The 17,518-nt window shown below is 46.7% G+C and overlaps 1 protein-coding gene across 8 annotated transcripts in view; it reads right to left on the bottom strand.

The window, feature by feature from the left end:
- The window catches only part of B3GALT5 (beta-1,3-galactosyltransferase 5), a 35,495-nt gene that overhangs the window by 14,346 nt on the left and 3,631 nt on the right, over positions 1-17,518 (bottom strand). Inside the window, exon 1 of one of the 8 annotated variants that reach the window (XM_074814386.1) lies at positions 1,396-1,572. The exons of 1 other annotated variant lie outside the window; for it this stretch is intronic. The gene's annotated coding sequence lies outside the window, so the exon portion shown is untranslated. Of the gene's footprint in view, positions 1-742; positions 862-1,395; positions 1,573-17,518 lie in introns of those variants that run through there. 6 more of the 8 variants (XM_074814392.1, XM_074814387.1, XM_074814393.1 and 3 more) reach the window with 6 other exon arrangements.

Here is a 17,518-nt window from a genome sequence, read left to right as displayed (position 1 = left end):
CTTCACCGCCCCAGCCCTGTGCCAAATGCTAAATGGGAGGGACAATGTCCAGCTCCTCTTTTGATTAGCAGGGCGAAGGCAGAAAGCAGAGGAACAGAAGTCCCACTGTGGGGTCCTCATGCTGGCAAACGCTTTGTAAATAACTACTTGGCTTTAAAAGTGCTGATTATACACAGTAATGTTTGCAGGATCAGGCCCAACGGCTGCTTTTTTAATAACTTAGCTGTACTTCACGGATCTTTTTCTTTTTAACCGTTTTATCCAAGGCCTCAGCAAACACTCAGGACAGTGAAGAAAACATTGCCCTGTATTTGTCCTAACTGATCCTGCTCTTTATTGGGGGACAGGTTCACAGGCTTCCAAAATGTTTCCCCATGTTAAAACACACACTAAATCCTCTGACAAACAAGATTACTTATTACTACCTTCTTATCATGAAATCAGTCTACCCCTCATGCCAATTAGCACGATGTACCTCATCGCCTGTTTTACCAGAAGATGGGCATTGCAGTCCAGAGCCCTCAGCCAAACTCCTCGTGCCATGGAGCTACACGCTGCTTGTCTTGGGCAAGCGACTTCCCTGGTGTAATGGTTTAATCTTAGCCAGCAACTAAGCACCAAACAGCCACTCACTCACTCACTCCTCTCACAGTGGGATGGGAGAGAGAATCAGAAGAGTAAAAGTGAGAAAGCTTCGTGTCGAGATAAAGACAGTTTAATAGGTAAAGCAAAAGCCACACACACAAGCAAAGCAAAACATGGAATTCATTCACCAGTTCCCATGGGCAGGCAGGTGCTCAGCCATCTCCAGGGAAGCAGGGCTCCGTCATGTGTAACAGTCACTTGAGAAGACAAACGCCCCTGAATATCCCCCCCACTTCCTTCTTCTTCCACAGCTTTATACGCTGAGCATGACATCACATGGTACGGAATATCCCTTTGGTCATCTGGGGTCAGCTGTCCCAGCTGTGTCCTCTCCCAGCTTCTTGTGCACCCCCAGCCTACTCACTGGTGGGGCAGGATGAGAAGCTGAAGAGTCCTTGACTTAATGTAAACACTGCTTAGCAACAACTAAAACATCAGTGCATTACTAACATTATCCTCATCCTAAATCCAAAATACAGCACTATACCAGCTCCTAGGAAGAAAATTAACTCTATCCCAGCTGAAACCAGGAGACATGGATGGGGAGATCTGGACTTTGATCCTGGTCTTCGAAGCTGGGTCACACCTGCTGCCCCCTCTTATCTTACCCTCCTAACCCAGCCACGGCAGTCAGCGAGTTTTGGAAAGTCGGTGACGCAGGTCCAGGGGCACATCCATGGGCAAACGGACTCCCCTGCCCACGGTCATACCTGCAGTTGGAGTTACGGAAAGAAACGGGCACCTCCTCACCTCAGACGCCTGCAATGCATCCTCGGGCGGCTCTGGCCATGTTGCGCGGGAGCTGCAGCGAGCGGGAGGGCTGCCCTTCTTACCGGCGGGGTGACGGCTACAGTTTGTGAAGTCTCCGTGATCCCCCTGCAGCCCAGCCATCCCGAGCGAGGCGGTGCATCATCCTCTGTGTCTCCGGAGCGAGAAGCGAGGGAAGGCAGCGATGCGGCAGCGGTAACCTGAGCTCCCTGCCTGTCTCTTCCCTCTCTCCCTCCTCCCTCCCTCCCTCTCTCCCTCCCTCTCCCTGCCTCCCTCCTTCTCTCCCGTAGCTAACAGACCAACTGTACCGCGGCAGTTCCATTGGCAGGGAAGGGAAAGTTAGGAACGGTCTACAAATGTTTTTAGTTTGGATATTTTGGATGGACAGGGGGAGGCAATGACCTCCCCGGCACAGAGGCAGTGCTCACAGAGCTGGAAATCATGTCAGAGCAGAGCCAGCCCTTCCCAGAGCTGGGAAAGTTTGGCTCTGCGCCCCCAATTATAAGCGATACTGCCTTGATTTGCACAGTGGGAAAGAAATCTCCCTCTGCTAAAAAGGCTGCATTGAGGCACCCTCGGAGTCATGGCATTTTCCCTGATGAGGAGTGACAACCAGTTGAAAAGGGCAAAGGGGAGCAAACACCACCCTGCGCACGCCCCCGGGCAGCAGCATCGTCAGGGTGGCAGCACCCATCTCCCAGTCCTCTGACTGCGCTCTCTGCCCGGTCACTTCATCACCCTTCTCCTCGGATCCCTGTGTTTGCTTGACCCCTGACACTTCACTGTTTGGGCATCAGCTCGGATTCAGGACAGTGCTCGGCCCTGAGCATAGTCAAGCCTTTGCTTTAGGGCTGGTCCAAGTCCATGGGAGACATCCGACCCCCTTCCAGGGCCACTTTCAATACTTCTTGGTGCAAGTGGAGAAGTGAAGCGTTTCTACCTTTGTATATATGCAAACTGTCCCCTGGTGATAGAAATCAATGACAATTTCACATGACAACAATTATTGAAGCAAATGGCTTCGAGGAAATACATTTCTTTCATAAGGGCTGCAAGCTCAAGGAGAAAAGAGTACTTCATGGATAAAGCAGACCATCTAATAGCAAAATACCCACTAACAATTTGGGCAGTTCGAATTTTTAGCAAGAAATATTTGCTTTGATTTGTCATTGTCATTTTTGAAACAGGTTGTTCTAGCACAGCATAAAAAACAAGAGACGAATCAATCACTACGGGCTGCTGGCAGCTCCCTTTCTCCTCCCCCTCCACTCCAGGGCTAGAGATGGATAGATGTAGTAAAGGAGACATACAAAACACTGTTTGCTTGTTGTAGTTTGCAGGAGAAATACAAGTAAGAAGAGAGGTTCAGATCCACTTCCAGATTTGCTGCAGAGAGGACTGCTCCAAAAAGCATGGGGGTTTGCCTTTTTTTTTTTAAGGCAAAAAGCCAAACCCAGGTAGCTTTAGTTTCCTCCGAAGAGGAAGCATTAGATAAGGCACATAGAATGTCTGTGCCTCCCTCTGCATGCATAACTATCTTTTGTGTTCCAAGTTCCTAAAAAACCTTTCCTTTAGTTTTGGGAAACTGCTAACACTCTTTGTCACAGCCTGACCTACAAAGTCCAAGAGATACTGGACACACAAAAGTTTCTGAAAGCAAATTTCCTGCCCTCCACCTGGACATGGGACATTTTCCTATGGAAAATGGGAAACCAACGGAGGGCTGGGGCTCACACCTCTGCCCGCACAGCTGCTGCACATCACAGCGCTCACCGGCTGCCCTCAGGACAGTCCTAGCCAAGGAGCGCACTGAAACAGAAATGCGCCGCTGTTTCATATAAAACCTGTGTCCACTCCCTTCAGCTGTGCCAGTGAAAGGTTACTGCTCCCAGCTTGCTATGTGAGTTTTAGCGGTTTGCTTCTCCGCAGCTCTTAGTCTGCCCAGCTGTAATTAAAGCCAGGGAGACTTGAGGGCGTTCGGTCTCTGGCAGGACTGCACACTGAAAAGCACACATTGCCCTCGCTCGGAGATCACACAGCTTAATGACTGGGAGGAGCACAAGGGGAATCAAAAAAACCCTCTGAAATATCTAGCCCTTGTGCTGGAAAAAACAACCACAAGCAAAATCTACTTCTCTATACCTCCGATTCAGGACTGTGCTTCCTGTGTAAGTCCCCCCCTACACCAACAAAGCATTTAAGCAGAGTAATGTAAACATATGCCTATATTTCATTAGCAGTAAATTTAAGTCAACATATGTCTACATGAAGTCAGGCCTCAAAGAGTGAGTCAGGGACTCAATCAGTGTTGTAATTGAACTAAAATAATCTAAGCCTTCTCTAAATGCACATAGCTTTAACCTGTCACATCAAATGAAAATTATATACTTAAACTATAATCTTCCTGTTCCCTTAGTCATCAAAAGAGGCTAGATCAAATTAAAAAAAGAGAGTGTGGATGCTGCTCAGCTGGCTGAGGAGGAGGTGGGGCTCACAGAGCAAGATATTCAGCTTGAACGAAGGGCTATTTCTGCCTTCCAAACTGGAGTCACCCCCAAAATCAGCTCCTCCAGCACCCCCATCCACATCGCTCCTTTCTCCTTCAAGCAGGAAACTGACAGCTTGAAACACCGATTGCACTGGTGGTGGCTCTATATTGTCATCTCCCCTGACAAATAACATCGGTTGGACGTGGCCTTGCTAAGTGACAGTTAATATTTCCACATATGAGCTTGTTCAAGCATAAGGCAGGCAGAGATAAGGTCAGACTGCAAACACCCATCAAAAGATGCCATTGTTTGGTTTGGGTTTAGGTTTGCTGCATTTTGTTTTGTAGCACTATGAAAAATGTGAATAGGAGCTCTGTCCTTGGGTTTTTCTGAATGTGTGTGCTGATAAGACAGCTGTGGGGGAAGACAGAGAAGCACTTGCAGGTGAGGAGGGTAAGGGATTTACAAGCTGCATACTTGGTGTAGATATGGGATGTTTAAACCGCTTCATTACCTGACTGCATTGGAAGTATCAAGGCTATTCACTTTAATGCAAAATTAAATCCAATTTTCATATAGAAGTTTTCAAAATTTTTCTACAATGAATCTGCACAGATTTATTTTGGTCAGGAGGAGGACTTTCGTTGAAATAACATCATCATCCCTTCAACGGGCAAGGTTTATGTTATAAAAGCATTAATAGCAGTGCAGATTAATCTAATATGAGGAAAATCATGACCAATAAAACCTACTTGTATAATAGCAAAATGGTCACTACCCTCAGATTTACAGTATTATAATTCTACTCCTGCAAAACCATATATTTGGCAGACAGTGCAAGCTCTGTTGGTAAACTAGGCATACCAGATACCTCACTACGCATGAAGATTTATCTATATAGCTTTATCTATATATCACACACACACCCCCACTAGGGGGAAGGTGAGACTAGTGCTCACTTAATTATATCAAAATATGTAAAGTTCTACAATAACTTGTACAAACAAGGCTTAAATACCTCTCAGCATCAGCAGCTAACAAAATAAGTGGGTGACCAGTGCTGTGTACTATTCCCCGCAGCTGACTCCTGTACCGGTCAATGCTCCTGGGGCTGCGTCGTGCCCTACTTTAATCCCTTGGAGCACAGAAAGGTTTCTCCTGCTGACCTGCACCCACCCTGCATCCTGTGTTCCCTCCTTACCTTACTCTACCCACTTCTCTGTTGTGCTTAAATGAATCAGCAGGTGGGGATTTAAGCTGTGTGTAAGTAAACACTAATGTTTTTTTAATCTAGTTATGCTTGTCTAACCACTGCCTAAAGAACAAGAGAAGCTGAATTTGCCTGTCTTCATATGCCATTTCCGCTTACTGCCGCATCACGCTGATGGGTTCAGCTGCTCCTGGGTGCAGTTGTGTGTGGTGGCACAGGCAGACGGTTGGGACAGGGACAGGGATGGGGTCAGGGAGGGAGGAGACTGTATCCTCCCTTTGCAGGGTTGGGTTCAGTGCTACAGCAACATCAGCACTACCAGTCTACACCACTGAAAAGAAAAAGTATTAAGTGCATTTTAAAGGGAGTTTGCGGAAAGCAGTGCTCCTGTTCAAAAAAAGCATGCACACTGTTAATAGGACTCCAGGTGTTACACTCATTCAGTTGCTTTGTGTTCTTGACAGCAGATTGCACCTGGTTGGTGAACCTCATCTGTGGCACACTACAGCCCAACAAGAAGCCACTTAGGAAAATGCTGAAGACCAAACAGTCATGCAAAAAACTCTTTGACAAATAGTTTCCCATAAGAATTTCATGTGGAGGGAAAAATCTTAAGCTTCCCATAGCCATTCACACCCTAAATTTGCATACCTGAATAAAGCTAATCAGTAAAAGGATATTAAAAAACAGTTAATGGAACTGCTTAAATAAATGGATGGGGCTTTAAAAACTTCTTTAATTGATCTTCACAAAGGATATGGTGTTCTTAATATCAGTTTTGTTTATGCATGCCTAGTACCAGCTTCTACTCTTTATTTGTAAGCAAGCATGCTAGTAGTACATGAATAAAATTTTATTCAGATGTATGACGTGTTCTGATTTTCTTTAACGTGCATTGCTAATAGTATTTTGCTAGCTAAGCCAAACTCTTACAATTTAATTATTTCTGTATGGGGCTACAAACAGGCCTTGCAAACTGAGAAGGAGAACTTCAGTGAGTCCAGGAGTGTCTCCACCTCCTGCTGAAGCTGTGAATTTATTCCTTAACCAATTTGTAATCAGTTAACTAACTCAGTGCAAGACCTGAGACGTGTCGGCTGCAACTCTTCATTTCATCCTGTGTAAAACCTTCAATCTACCCTCAGCCTTTTGGCATTCCGGTTGTTATTATTTCCAGTGCTAATCACCAGTGGAGCCTAGAGCAATCTATCTGCTGAGATAGAGGACCACAGTGTGGTCTCCTAAGGATGAGAGCAGAAACGTGCTCATAGCAACAGGCTCTTGGTTTGCTTCTTGCTCAGCTAGTTGACCCTGCAGGCTGGGTGGATGCTGGCTGTGCCCAGTGGAGGGTAGAGCTGGTATGAACCCACGGCCCCAGTCGTGGCTGGTACCTGCAGGAAGAATGCAGCCGTGCCCTGGTTAGGGGCACCCCTCCACAGCGTATGTTTCGTTGGGGGAACGCAGAGCTGCAGCCAGCAGGGCCAACAGGCTGCCAGCTCCGGCCATCATCCATCTCCTGGATGGATCTCGCCTGCGCTTGCTGGGGTTTGGCTGAACGACAGACTATCTCTCAAAAAGGAACCCCAGCTTGACTTAAGGCCTGTGAACAACACAAAAATCTTTTGCTTCTACTGATAAGCTGCCCGAATAGCTAACCATCCAAACTGTAGGGGTGTTTTGCCTTATTTCTTGCTATGTTTATGTTGTCTGGGGTTTGCATACTGCCCAGGGGAACTGCTTTGTCCCTCTGTCAGCAGACACGCACTGCCATCGAGCTGCCTTTAGAGTTTCTTCTGAATAAGCTGCCCAAAAATTTCACTGCAGTTATCTTAAACTGTGAGCAGCTGAAGACAAGGACCTCACGTCTTCTGTATTGGCACAGCACATGAAGCTTCCTGATGCTGATCATGGTGTGGGGGCTTTGGGCACTGGAAGTTTCCTTGCCACTGTCACAAGGACTCATTAGCCATAACCTCCATTAGCACAGTGCTGCATTTTCTCCTGTGCTCTTTCCAACTGACCCAGGTTTCTTCCTGAAGACACTGAAGCTGTCTCGCCACCACAAGCACAAGGTGAGCCCTCCAAGGCGGCTCTCAGCCCTCCCTGCCCTCCAAGGATGGACCCAGCACTGCCAGCCACGGCACTGTGGGTTTTGGCCACCAGTCATCCGCATCCCCTCCAGCTTCACGGTTGGCCAGGGCTCAAATGTTTGGCCTACAAAGGTGACCTACATAGAGCAGCCAGCTCGCTCCTTGGTCCCTCTCTTGCTAGGCTGAGCGATCTGAGCTGATTACATCCCCTGTTTGTCAGGCAATCTTCCAGGGTCTTGGTCCCATTAACTCGTCCCATTACCTTCACGTCCCTCCTTGAGCATGAGACCAGCATCCAACAGAGTACCCTCGACAAAAGTGTACCACTGGTGCTCTTAAGTGCCACCAGACCTTTCCCTATCCCTCCTGCTACAGCATTTGGAGATTGGGCTTTGAGCTGTATAGGCGTTAAGACACGTGGCTTATTTAAATAAATAGCGCAGGTTATGAAACACCGAAGTCATCAGAAAGGTACAACACGGCCTCCCCCTCGCTGCCTGTGGCATTTCAGATCTCTCCTGGAAGGAGCCTTTGGCACATCTCCATAAGGAGTCTGGAGGGACAGAAGCTGGATATGACCAGGGGTCACCATGTCTTCCCTGGGAACCAGTGACCCCCTGAGCCCCACCCTGAAATGTCCTCTCTCACAGCAGGCACTGAGCACTGACTTACAACAATGATGATAATCAAATCACATGCTCCAGGGCTTTGGGATAAGGAAAAACAGGAGATTTTGGCCCCTGCCCACTGCACAATTAACTGGAAGTTCATGGAGGTTTTTCATTTGTTTGTAGATCTTTGCCTTGTCTCCCGTTTTGAAGAAAAAAAAAAGAAAAAGAAAAACCACTTGTAATTGGGTACAGGACCATGGGCCACAATGGCTGCAAAGCCATAAAACATGTGCCCTGCTCATATGCCCTCATTTCCCTTCAGGAAGGGGTTTCTGTCCCACAACCCAACGACCTGACCTGGGGACAGGGAATGGATGGGGCAGACACAAAGCGTTTGTTTTCAGCCTGCACCAAGAGTTATGGCTCAGCCACCTGCCTTCTGGCTCCATCCTCAGTGGTCCCATCCTGAGTCTCTTGTTATTCCCCTCTTGCACAAGAAACCAAATGATGGCTTGCAGGGCACGTCCATTCTGCGGGAAAATGCAGAGCCTCACAGAAAGTCACGAACACAGGCTGGATGTCTAACATCAATCTTTTTTCTTCTCCCTTCTCAGCACCGTGTTTTCTACCTGTCAGTAGTGAGACCAGTCATGAAAAGCCTAGGAGATGGGCAAGAGCAACCACGGAACTGTGCAGGTCAGGGGGATGGAGCCCAGCAACTGGGATGCTGGTTGTAGGCTTAGCATGGGGCAGCTGGTTCCCGGGAGCCCTCGCAGGATGGAGATCACCTGCAGCCTCCCCGCAGGGACATGCTACAGACAAGGCGAGTCAGGGCAGAGCTCAGGTCTCCTTGACTCCTGAAGGAATGGTGCCGTCCAAACAAGAATGTGATCCCTGGGAAATAGTGATTGAAAACCAGGTTTAATATAACTCCCACTCCTTCCCTTTCAGCCTTATCTGCCTGCAAATGTTTTCTCAGCACTGATTGATCTGAGTGCCGTTATCTGGTACATAGCTTGAGATGAAGGTTTTGATGGAGCTTGATTGAAGTGCCAGAAAACCGTTCGCTCAGTTATGGCTCTGACAAATGGATCCCTCTGAGCTGCTGAGCTTAATGTGGGGTTTTTTAATTTATTATCAGCATGTTCTTGTTCTGGGCTGGTGAGAGAGCAAAAGCCAAGGGGAAGGTACCCAAATAGCGTATTTTTGATCTGGCTCAAAACATAGACTGTCAACAGGAAAGTTTCAGGCCATTTGGGTTAAAACCAAGTACAACAAAGCATCCAAATTTAAAAAACAAAGTACTGTATTCTCCTCTTTTTGTCTCTTCTCTGCATTTTAAAGAAACACCAGTATTTCTCAGAGGAAGAATAGTTCCCGAAACACTTCCAACAAGTTTCTAGACAGCTTGCAGGATGCTTTTCCCCAAAGCATCATCAAAGGAGAGATCTGGAGACACCTACCCAAATTTGCCAGCGAGCACTCAGCCCAGGGGCCACCTCCGCATGGCCGGTGAGGACCAGGGGAAGGAATGGCAACATGACACCCTTGGCAGGACCTGGGCTGACAGGTGCACGATTGGGAGCAATGGGAGGTCCATCTTGCAAAAACAGTCCTTGGCGGCAGCCTGGGAGGTGAGATGAGCCTATCTCTATGCCCACTCTGCCCTGCACATATCCTGTGGAGTCCTATATAGACCCAAAAAAGGCATATAAAGTTGTTAGACAAGTTTAAAGTTCACCAATACATCAGCTGCATTGTTAAACGCTCATCCTGGTGGGTAAAGCGTGCCTTAGCAGACAGCTTTGACTTAAGCCTGGAGTTGCTCTTTGCTGTTACAATGGATGGCCTGATTTCACCAGCCTACCTGAGACTACACCTGCCAGCAGACCTGCACCAACACAACAGAAATTAAAACCAAGCCCAGGTTAAGTCTTGAGACTTGTCACCTGCTTTTCAGCTGGTGCTGAAGGCAACAGAATTGCATCATTACAAGCATATCATGGTTGATACAGGCTGTGGCGCTAGCCCATACCCATGATTTTTAAAGAAAGATTTGGGGCAATGTGACACCATCAGGATGGCTCCTACACCGTTTTGTCCTGGAGCAGAAGGCTCCAAATCCAGCTGAACACAGCAAGCTAATCTGCTGTCAGGCATGGCATTGGTATAAAATGGGACACAAGGGAAATCTGATGCAATATTACCATCAAGATTCAAAATTCAAAAAAAGTTCTCCTAGAAGCTCAACAGAAATGAAATAATTTTTGATATCATTCCTCTTTGAAATGTTTGCACTTTGTTTCAAGATTAATTCCAAGAAGTGAAACATGTCTTTCACAAAAGGGAAAAAGGCCATTCAGTGAACATTTATTTCTTTAAAAACTTGGAACTGACCTATAATGCATTGCCATTTCAGCATCTGAAATAAAAAGATGACTATTATACCTTTTTTTTCAGGGAAACCTCGTTTATCAGTACAGTACTCCATCCACCTGCCTGCAACCCTGCTCTACTACATACTTTCTGTTACCTAAGAGTATTATTTGCAGTGATTTAGTAAATTAAGCAAAACCATCTGCTCCACAAATATTTATCAATGCCTTTTAAATATTTATACTTTAAAAAATGTACAGGTTTTTTTCCTGTTGAGAAAAAATGTTGGATTTTTGGGTGGGTTTTTTTTAAGTGAATGACAGTGAATATTAGTAGACAGATGTCCACCTTCCCCATGATTTCCCAGGTATCTGATTCACACTTGACATCTCCTATATGGACAGCTTACAACTGTTTTCTTTGTTGCTTGAGGGCTTGTCCTCACAGCTGGTGGTCGTAGCACTCACCTTTAATAAGAGCAGCCTGAGAGTATTTAAGAGTCACTAAATAAAATAAGTAGCCAGTGGGACAGGGAGCAGGCCCTGCTCAAATCCAAACTGAAAAGCCTGAATTCTTGTCGTCTGCCCCCTTGGCAGCTGTGGCTCAGCTCTGCCCAATAGCAGCCACAGAGTTCAGGTCTCTCCACAGCCAGGATTGTCACAACTTGCATATGTAGCTTTAGCCCTCTTCCACTCTGCCCCATGAAAGATGAGATTGAAGATGTGGACATTGTGGGAGTGTACATGTCCAGCTGAGTATTTATATATTTATTTCTGACTGATTGCTTGCCAGGTGACTTTTTATGAATGGCATTTTTTAATCATGAAAAAGATATTTAAAAAAAATGCAGATATTTGCAACTTGCTTTGTTTATAAGTGTTTTATTTTATCTCTAGTTTATATTCCCCCCTCAGCCCTCCTTTTTCCAAGAGAATGAAACCATGATCTGCCCTGGATCGGGATGTGTTGTGTGCAGCCAGACATGGGGGTGTCAGCACCTCCAACAAGTTCCTCTTTTTCATGAGTCAGGCCAGGAAAACTGGCTGCCCACAAGTTCAAAGCTTATTAATCTTTCATACAGCGCAGTAAAACATAGATGAGCAATAAATGTACCTGTCCTTGTTTCTTCTTGCCCATTAAATCAAGTGCCTGCTTTTTGGGATTCAGGAAATGGAATTGTAATTAAGAAAGGAAAAATTCTTAATATCTGGAAGCAGTCCTTGCACTAACCACTGCAAAACATATCCCATAGCATTTTACTGAGAAAAAAACCCAACCAATCAGTTGGTTCAGCCCACAGCTAAACAAAACGTTGCTCTGCCCAACGAAGGCATTCGCCTGCACAGTCACAAAGGACACAGACCCCTTCTGCTGGTATTATTTAAAACTCTGAGCATAATTAAGTATGTCAAACTCACATTTTCCTCTTCTGGTACCCAAGATCAAAAACCGTGCCAGCCCTAGGATTGCCACCAGCCTCCTTTCCAGCACCCACTTGAGCATGGAAAAGCTGTGGTTGGGCAGATGAACCCACACTTCTGCCATGAGGTACCCACAGCAGCCTCGCTGCCTCCATGCCCCAGGGTCTGTGCAGTCATCACAGGGAAATGAAAAACTAATAAAATGCAACAACATACAACAGAATAGCAGTGCATGATGAATGCCTGACAGAAATGTGTACGTCTGAATCATCAATATTGAGCTTCAAATATTAAACCATCAAACCTTTAAGCGATCAGAGACTGCAGTATCTCTAGTTTGGTTAGCGTAAGGTTTCCACTTAAAGCATTGGACTGGGATCTCTGAATTTTCATCCTCCCCCACATATCTAAGTACATAGAGTTGCACTTCTTGTGCTCCTGGAGGTAATCATGAAGTCAGGCTGCTTGTTAATATAGAAAAAGACACCTGGGGTAAAAAAGAAAAAAAAAAAAAAGCACTGATGCACTTTCTTAGATGTCTTAGAAGATTTTTAATGACCAAACATTTCAAAAATAGATAGCTCAGCAGCTTTAAATAGGTACATGCTGCACTTTTCTGCTATATTTTGAACATTAACCCATACCCTCTGCAATGTACTTAGTATACAGCACATTAATAGGAAGTGACTTTTTAGGACCATCTATCACTTTCCACCCCACTCTGCAAGTCAGCTGCTTCACCATCCACACCTACCCTGTGTGAAACAACAACCATCCATCTACTTTCTTATTTCTCTTGGTGCCCCCAAAATTTCACACATTAGGCAGCAAGCTTTCATAGCGTTATGGTCAGCCACAAAATCAAGACAGACTGAACAAGGACTCAGGGCAGCCCCAACGAGTTATGGGATCAGGGTACAGCAACAGGCAACAGACAAACAGTTTCAGAGACAATCTATCTCTACATAATGGTAACATGACAAATACAGATCAGTAGCGCTATCGCCCAGGCTGAAACCACAGCAAACACAGTAATTCACCAATGCCGGGCTACACTTTGCATCCAGGAGAACAAAGACTTATGTGGGGTGACAGTCAGGCAGCAGGCAGGCAGCAAGGCAGGGCAGGGCAGGGCAGGGCATCTCCTCCGGATGGGTGGCTTGGAGCAGCCAATGAGCTCAGGGAATCCTGGATTCCCCATCAGATGGTCCTCTTCCACTGCTGAGCTGCAGAAGTGCCATGGGGCCACATTTGGCAGCTCTCACAGCCCACCTCTGCTCCCTGCACTGTCCCAGCTGCACAGGGAGCCCAAAATACCCCACAAGGCAAAACTCACCCCACACCTCTTTTGGGGTTAGATGTTCCCTTTTCGGTGCTGTCTTGCCCCAGAGGGTGTCTCTGGGCCCCTACACACAAAGTAAAGAGAAGAAACAGTTCCTTTTAACAAAATTTCAGGCAAAATTTGAGGAGGCCATTGAGTTTTGTTTTTGTGAAACCTTTATTTTAATCAAACTTCTTTAGAGGAAATGACTCGTACAAAACAATTCATCCAACTCATGGAAAAAATTTGCTGGAGTCATTTTTGCCTAAAAGGCAGCTGTTTTGGTTTCTTTCTGCAAGTGAGCCACATTACTGAGAGACAAAAGCCTCCCTCTGTTCCCTTGGGTATGCCATTTGCAGACAATTTCTTCTGCCGGGCTCTTGCCCTCTGGTGCCTTGCCATCTTTGATCGCTACATGATTGGCACATCAGTGGGGTGGGGTTTTTAATAAGTCAACAATTGTGGCATCTTATTGAACTTTTATCTTTACTAGTCTCACTGAGGTTAGGAAGAATCTGTCAGGTGACACACAGTTTATGAGTGATTTTCCATAGCCCAATTGAGGCATTACCCTCAGTGGCGGTGTCTGATGAGGGCTTGGTGAGTATAACCCTCCCCTGCCACCTTTGAGGTCAGGCAGCGTCTTGTGGAAACAAGTGGTCATGAGCCCCTGCCCTCACCGTGCAAAATTTGCTTGGCAAAGGCTTAACCAAACATAAGGGACAAGTCACTATTCAAGAGTGAAGCCATCTGTCTGATAAATCTGTTAATGCCACATTGCACCAGTATTTCCAAGGCTGCTTCCTTCCATGCACACATCTGCAACAGCACCTAATTTCAACAGGCAGCAAAGGAGCCGGTTTCCTTCCCATTACACCCCACGACCCTTCAATGGGTAAAATATGGAAAAACAAGTGTAAAATCCTGGTTTATAGCAGGAACCATTGACTTCTTGCTAGTGAGCAGAAGACGGCTTTACACTCACAGAGGCACTCATTGTTTTGGTGCAGGAGGCTGAGAAAGGGACACGGCAGCTATTGCCCCTGGAGCTGCTTCTCCCCTTCCTGGGGCAGGACCTGATGCCCAGGTGCCACCCCACTGGGTGATGGCACCAAGAGAGGAAGAAGCACTTGCTGAGTTTCTGCCGTCAGCTTCACATCTAATTTAGAAACAAAAATTACAGCCTGACAGGCCACCCTTTAGAAGTCTCTGACCTTCATCTATGGCATGTCAATAAGCCCTGCTGCCAGCTTTTGGAACTCGGACTCACCCTGTGGGTGACTATGGGGTGGGCCTGTCTGTAACCCAAAGAGGCTTTGTCACCTCCCAGGGGATTATCTCAGCACACATTTCTGAATCCTTCCTGCTGACACCAACGGGGATCAAGTGTCTGCCAGGCTCTTGTGATGTTTGAATAGTAGTGGACAAGACTTCAACATGGACTCTTAAGACACCATGCGCCAAAATACTTGTGCTTTTAGCATGAGTCACTTAAGATGTTGATGCTGACATTAGGAATAGGAACAGTCAGGCAAAGATGACTACAGGTTAAAAATGTACTGCTAAGAAAAGGAATGCAGAATACTTTGCTAAGGATATATAGAACTGGTTGAATTCACTCTCTTCAGCTACCACTAATACACTGCAGGCATCCCTAGGTAGAAGATTTCTATCAGTGAAACCCTGGTTGCTAACAGCAGCCAGTTTCTCAGGGAAAGTTCCCAGCTTCCTTGCAAAGTCCTGCAAAGTCTTGGCTGTGTCACCACAGGGAAAAGCCACACAGCAGTGTGAAGGGGACCTGCCATTCCCTGGCTCACCAGCTGCTTCCTCGCTTCAGGTGAGAGACGTTAACAGATCCTGGTAATATTCCTGCTGTGATCCTGTTTCTCAGTGTGCCAGGCAGCCTGTGCTGTACATTCAGTATATGCTGTGGTGCAGTCATACTCTCTCCTTGCTTTATTTTTCATGCAGTTCCTCATGACATGTAATGTACAATCTGCAGCATGCATCTGCTGAAGAGACATTATTTCCCCTTCCTCTGGAGTAAGTTCCTTCTCCAGCTTTATGTTTTCTTTATTCCTGAGTACAAAACAACTTTCGATACTCACCATTTTTGGAGATTCCAAATTTGGAAATTTGGAAATTTTTTTAGACTACAGCAACCAAGGTCATGTCACCTCCTCTCATACATTGGACAGTGCAAGACCTTTATACCTGGAATAGCTTTTCGCCAATCTCTCCATGTGAATTTATCCTTTTTGACCAGGGGTTCAAACATGACACAGTACCTGCCCCAAAGGAGGTGCCACTGCAGTGCTTTGCAATGTTACTCAGTATTCCCTTCACTTCTGAAAATAGCTCCTTAGCGCATCTACTCATCACATTTCTCTTTGCCACCACTGCATCGCATTACAGCTCCCCGTGGCTTGGAGACGAACCTGTGCACATAAGCCTTTCTCCTCCTGTGCCAGTTCTAGGAGGGCGGGCTTCCAGCTTGAAGCAGAAATTCTTCTTTGCCCCCAAAGCACATGATGCTGGTACTCCATACTGCCAAATTTTTCCTCATTTCTGTACTTCAGCGTCTTTTGCTTCTTTCTGGGTCACCATCCTGTTCTCCTCCACACTGGCAATGCTCCCCAACTGCTCACCAGTGCCAAACTTCCTCAGCACATGCATCTTGTGCTGGGGCCACTAGTTAAACACAGTCCCCAGGACCCATCCTTGGAGGTCTTTGCTACCTTGAGCATGTCCCTGCCAGCCCACGGGCAGCTGCCCTGCCCCTCCTTCCCCACTGTCTTCTCCTGTCCCCATACTGGGAATCAGGCAGAGGCATCCTCACCACCTCCAGCAATAGCCTGGCAATACATCACCCACCCTGCCACCGTTGGCATGGCGGGGTGACTCCCTGTCAAGATTTTGGCCACTTGGGCCCCCTAGGTCCTGCCAGAGACACTTCCTCTGGCTCCTGCATTTGTCTGTGATGGACCACATCAGCAGCTGCCCTGAAACCAGCCAAATGCTGGCCAGAAGCTAAATATAATTTTCTTTTACTGCCTCTAGCTTTCATCAAAATCTGATTAGGAGCACATGGACGCCAGTATCAAACCCATTTAAGTTGGATGTAGCCAGTATTAATGCAGCCTACCACATCATTAAAATCCAGCAATGCTATAATCCTTATGGAAAAGTACTGGAGCACACAGAAAGCCAAAACTACTCTAACACACCATGGTCTATCATTGACTGCTGGGAATCGCTCACGTGCAATGAACAAAAGATGCTTCCTAGCCCAAAGGGGATTTTTGCCCCCATTTTCTTTCTTACTTTCTTACTTTCTTACTTGCTTTTCCTTCCCTCCACCTCAGACTGGATAGGAAACATCACTGAGTTGCTGCCAAGCTTTCACACCCAAGATGCTGCTGCTAAGTTAGCTGTAAGGGCTGGAACAACACCCCTTTTTTGGGAGCCCAAAAGAAGCACCCACCAGCAGCCCAGCGCTTTCCAGCTGCCACCCCACAGCCCTACACACAGCCCTGCTACCTGCTATTTGCTGTGCCCAGCACATCAGCCGGGGCTGCCGCTGCCAGGATTATCATCTCCCCAGCCAGAGGGATGCTGGAAGAGGATGCATCACTTTATTTATTTCTTTGGAGCTTATTGTGGACCCAATTCACTTCTGTTAAAATAAAATATAAAAAAAAAAAACGGAAAGAAATAAAAATCCCCATGGTAGGGGGAAGGGAAATACAGTCTGGGCAGCAAGAAAGAAGGCAGTTCATGTGCTTTGTGCTGCCTGGCAAGCCCTGGGATTGCTAACTTTATCAGCGTAATGCAATTTTGAAGGCTAAGGCCAGCAATAGCAGGCTCCACCATTGTTCAGCATGCAGCTCAGGGTCTGCATTGACCTGCAGCCTCTGCTCTGCCCCACCAAGAGCTGGTGGGGGGTGGATTTTATCACACACTTGTACACAAATGCTCCTCCGGCATGGTAAGCCACTATTAAGAAAAACTACATAAAGTGTCTTCTAGCCTTACTGCTCATACATTGCAAAGCTTGAAAGTCAAAAAAAAAAAAAAAAAAATTTGCCCAGAAAGCTGGAAATTGGAACTGACAGAAAAATCGCATCCATCCAGGATCCTGTCCTTAAAGTCAGCGGAGCAGAAACCACCGTGCTTTGCTACCAGCCCCACAGCCATCACTCCCCATGGGCAGTCAGCTGGGAGTCAGGTGCTCTGGCTTTGGCAGCTGCCCTCACCCCTACCTTTGTGCACTCCCAGCCCCACTGTGTCCCCATCTCTATCTTGAAGCCATCTCCTGGGCTCACTGGTGCTCCCCTGTCGCAACGGTCCCTCCCAGGCTGCTTTTGCAGGACAGGCAGCACATGATTGCAGCAGGAGAGATAAAGTCCTCTCAGCCCAAAGAAGAGAAAACACCTGTGGCAACATGCAGCTATGGGGCTTCTGCACAGGGTGTACGAGAGTGTGAGGGGGTTCAACAATGGGCCCACCCTCCCAGGTAAGGTTTCTCTTCAGTCTTTCATCTGCCAAGCCCCACTCATGTGCTATGCAGTTAAGAAAACAAAAATA

This window comes from Strix aluco, chromosome 2, assembly GCF_031877795.1.
Source record: "Strix aluco isolate bStrAlu1 chromosome 2, bStrAlu1.hap1, whole genome shotgun sequence".
NCBI lineage: Eukaryota > Metazoa > Chordata > Aves > Strigiformes > Strigidae > Strix > Strix aluco.
Note: the sequence above shows the minus strand (reverse complement) of the source record. Positions and strands in the feature narration are given on the sequence as shown.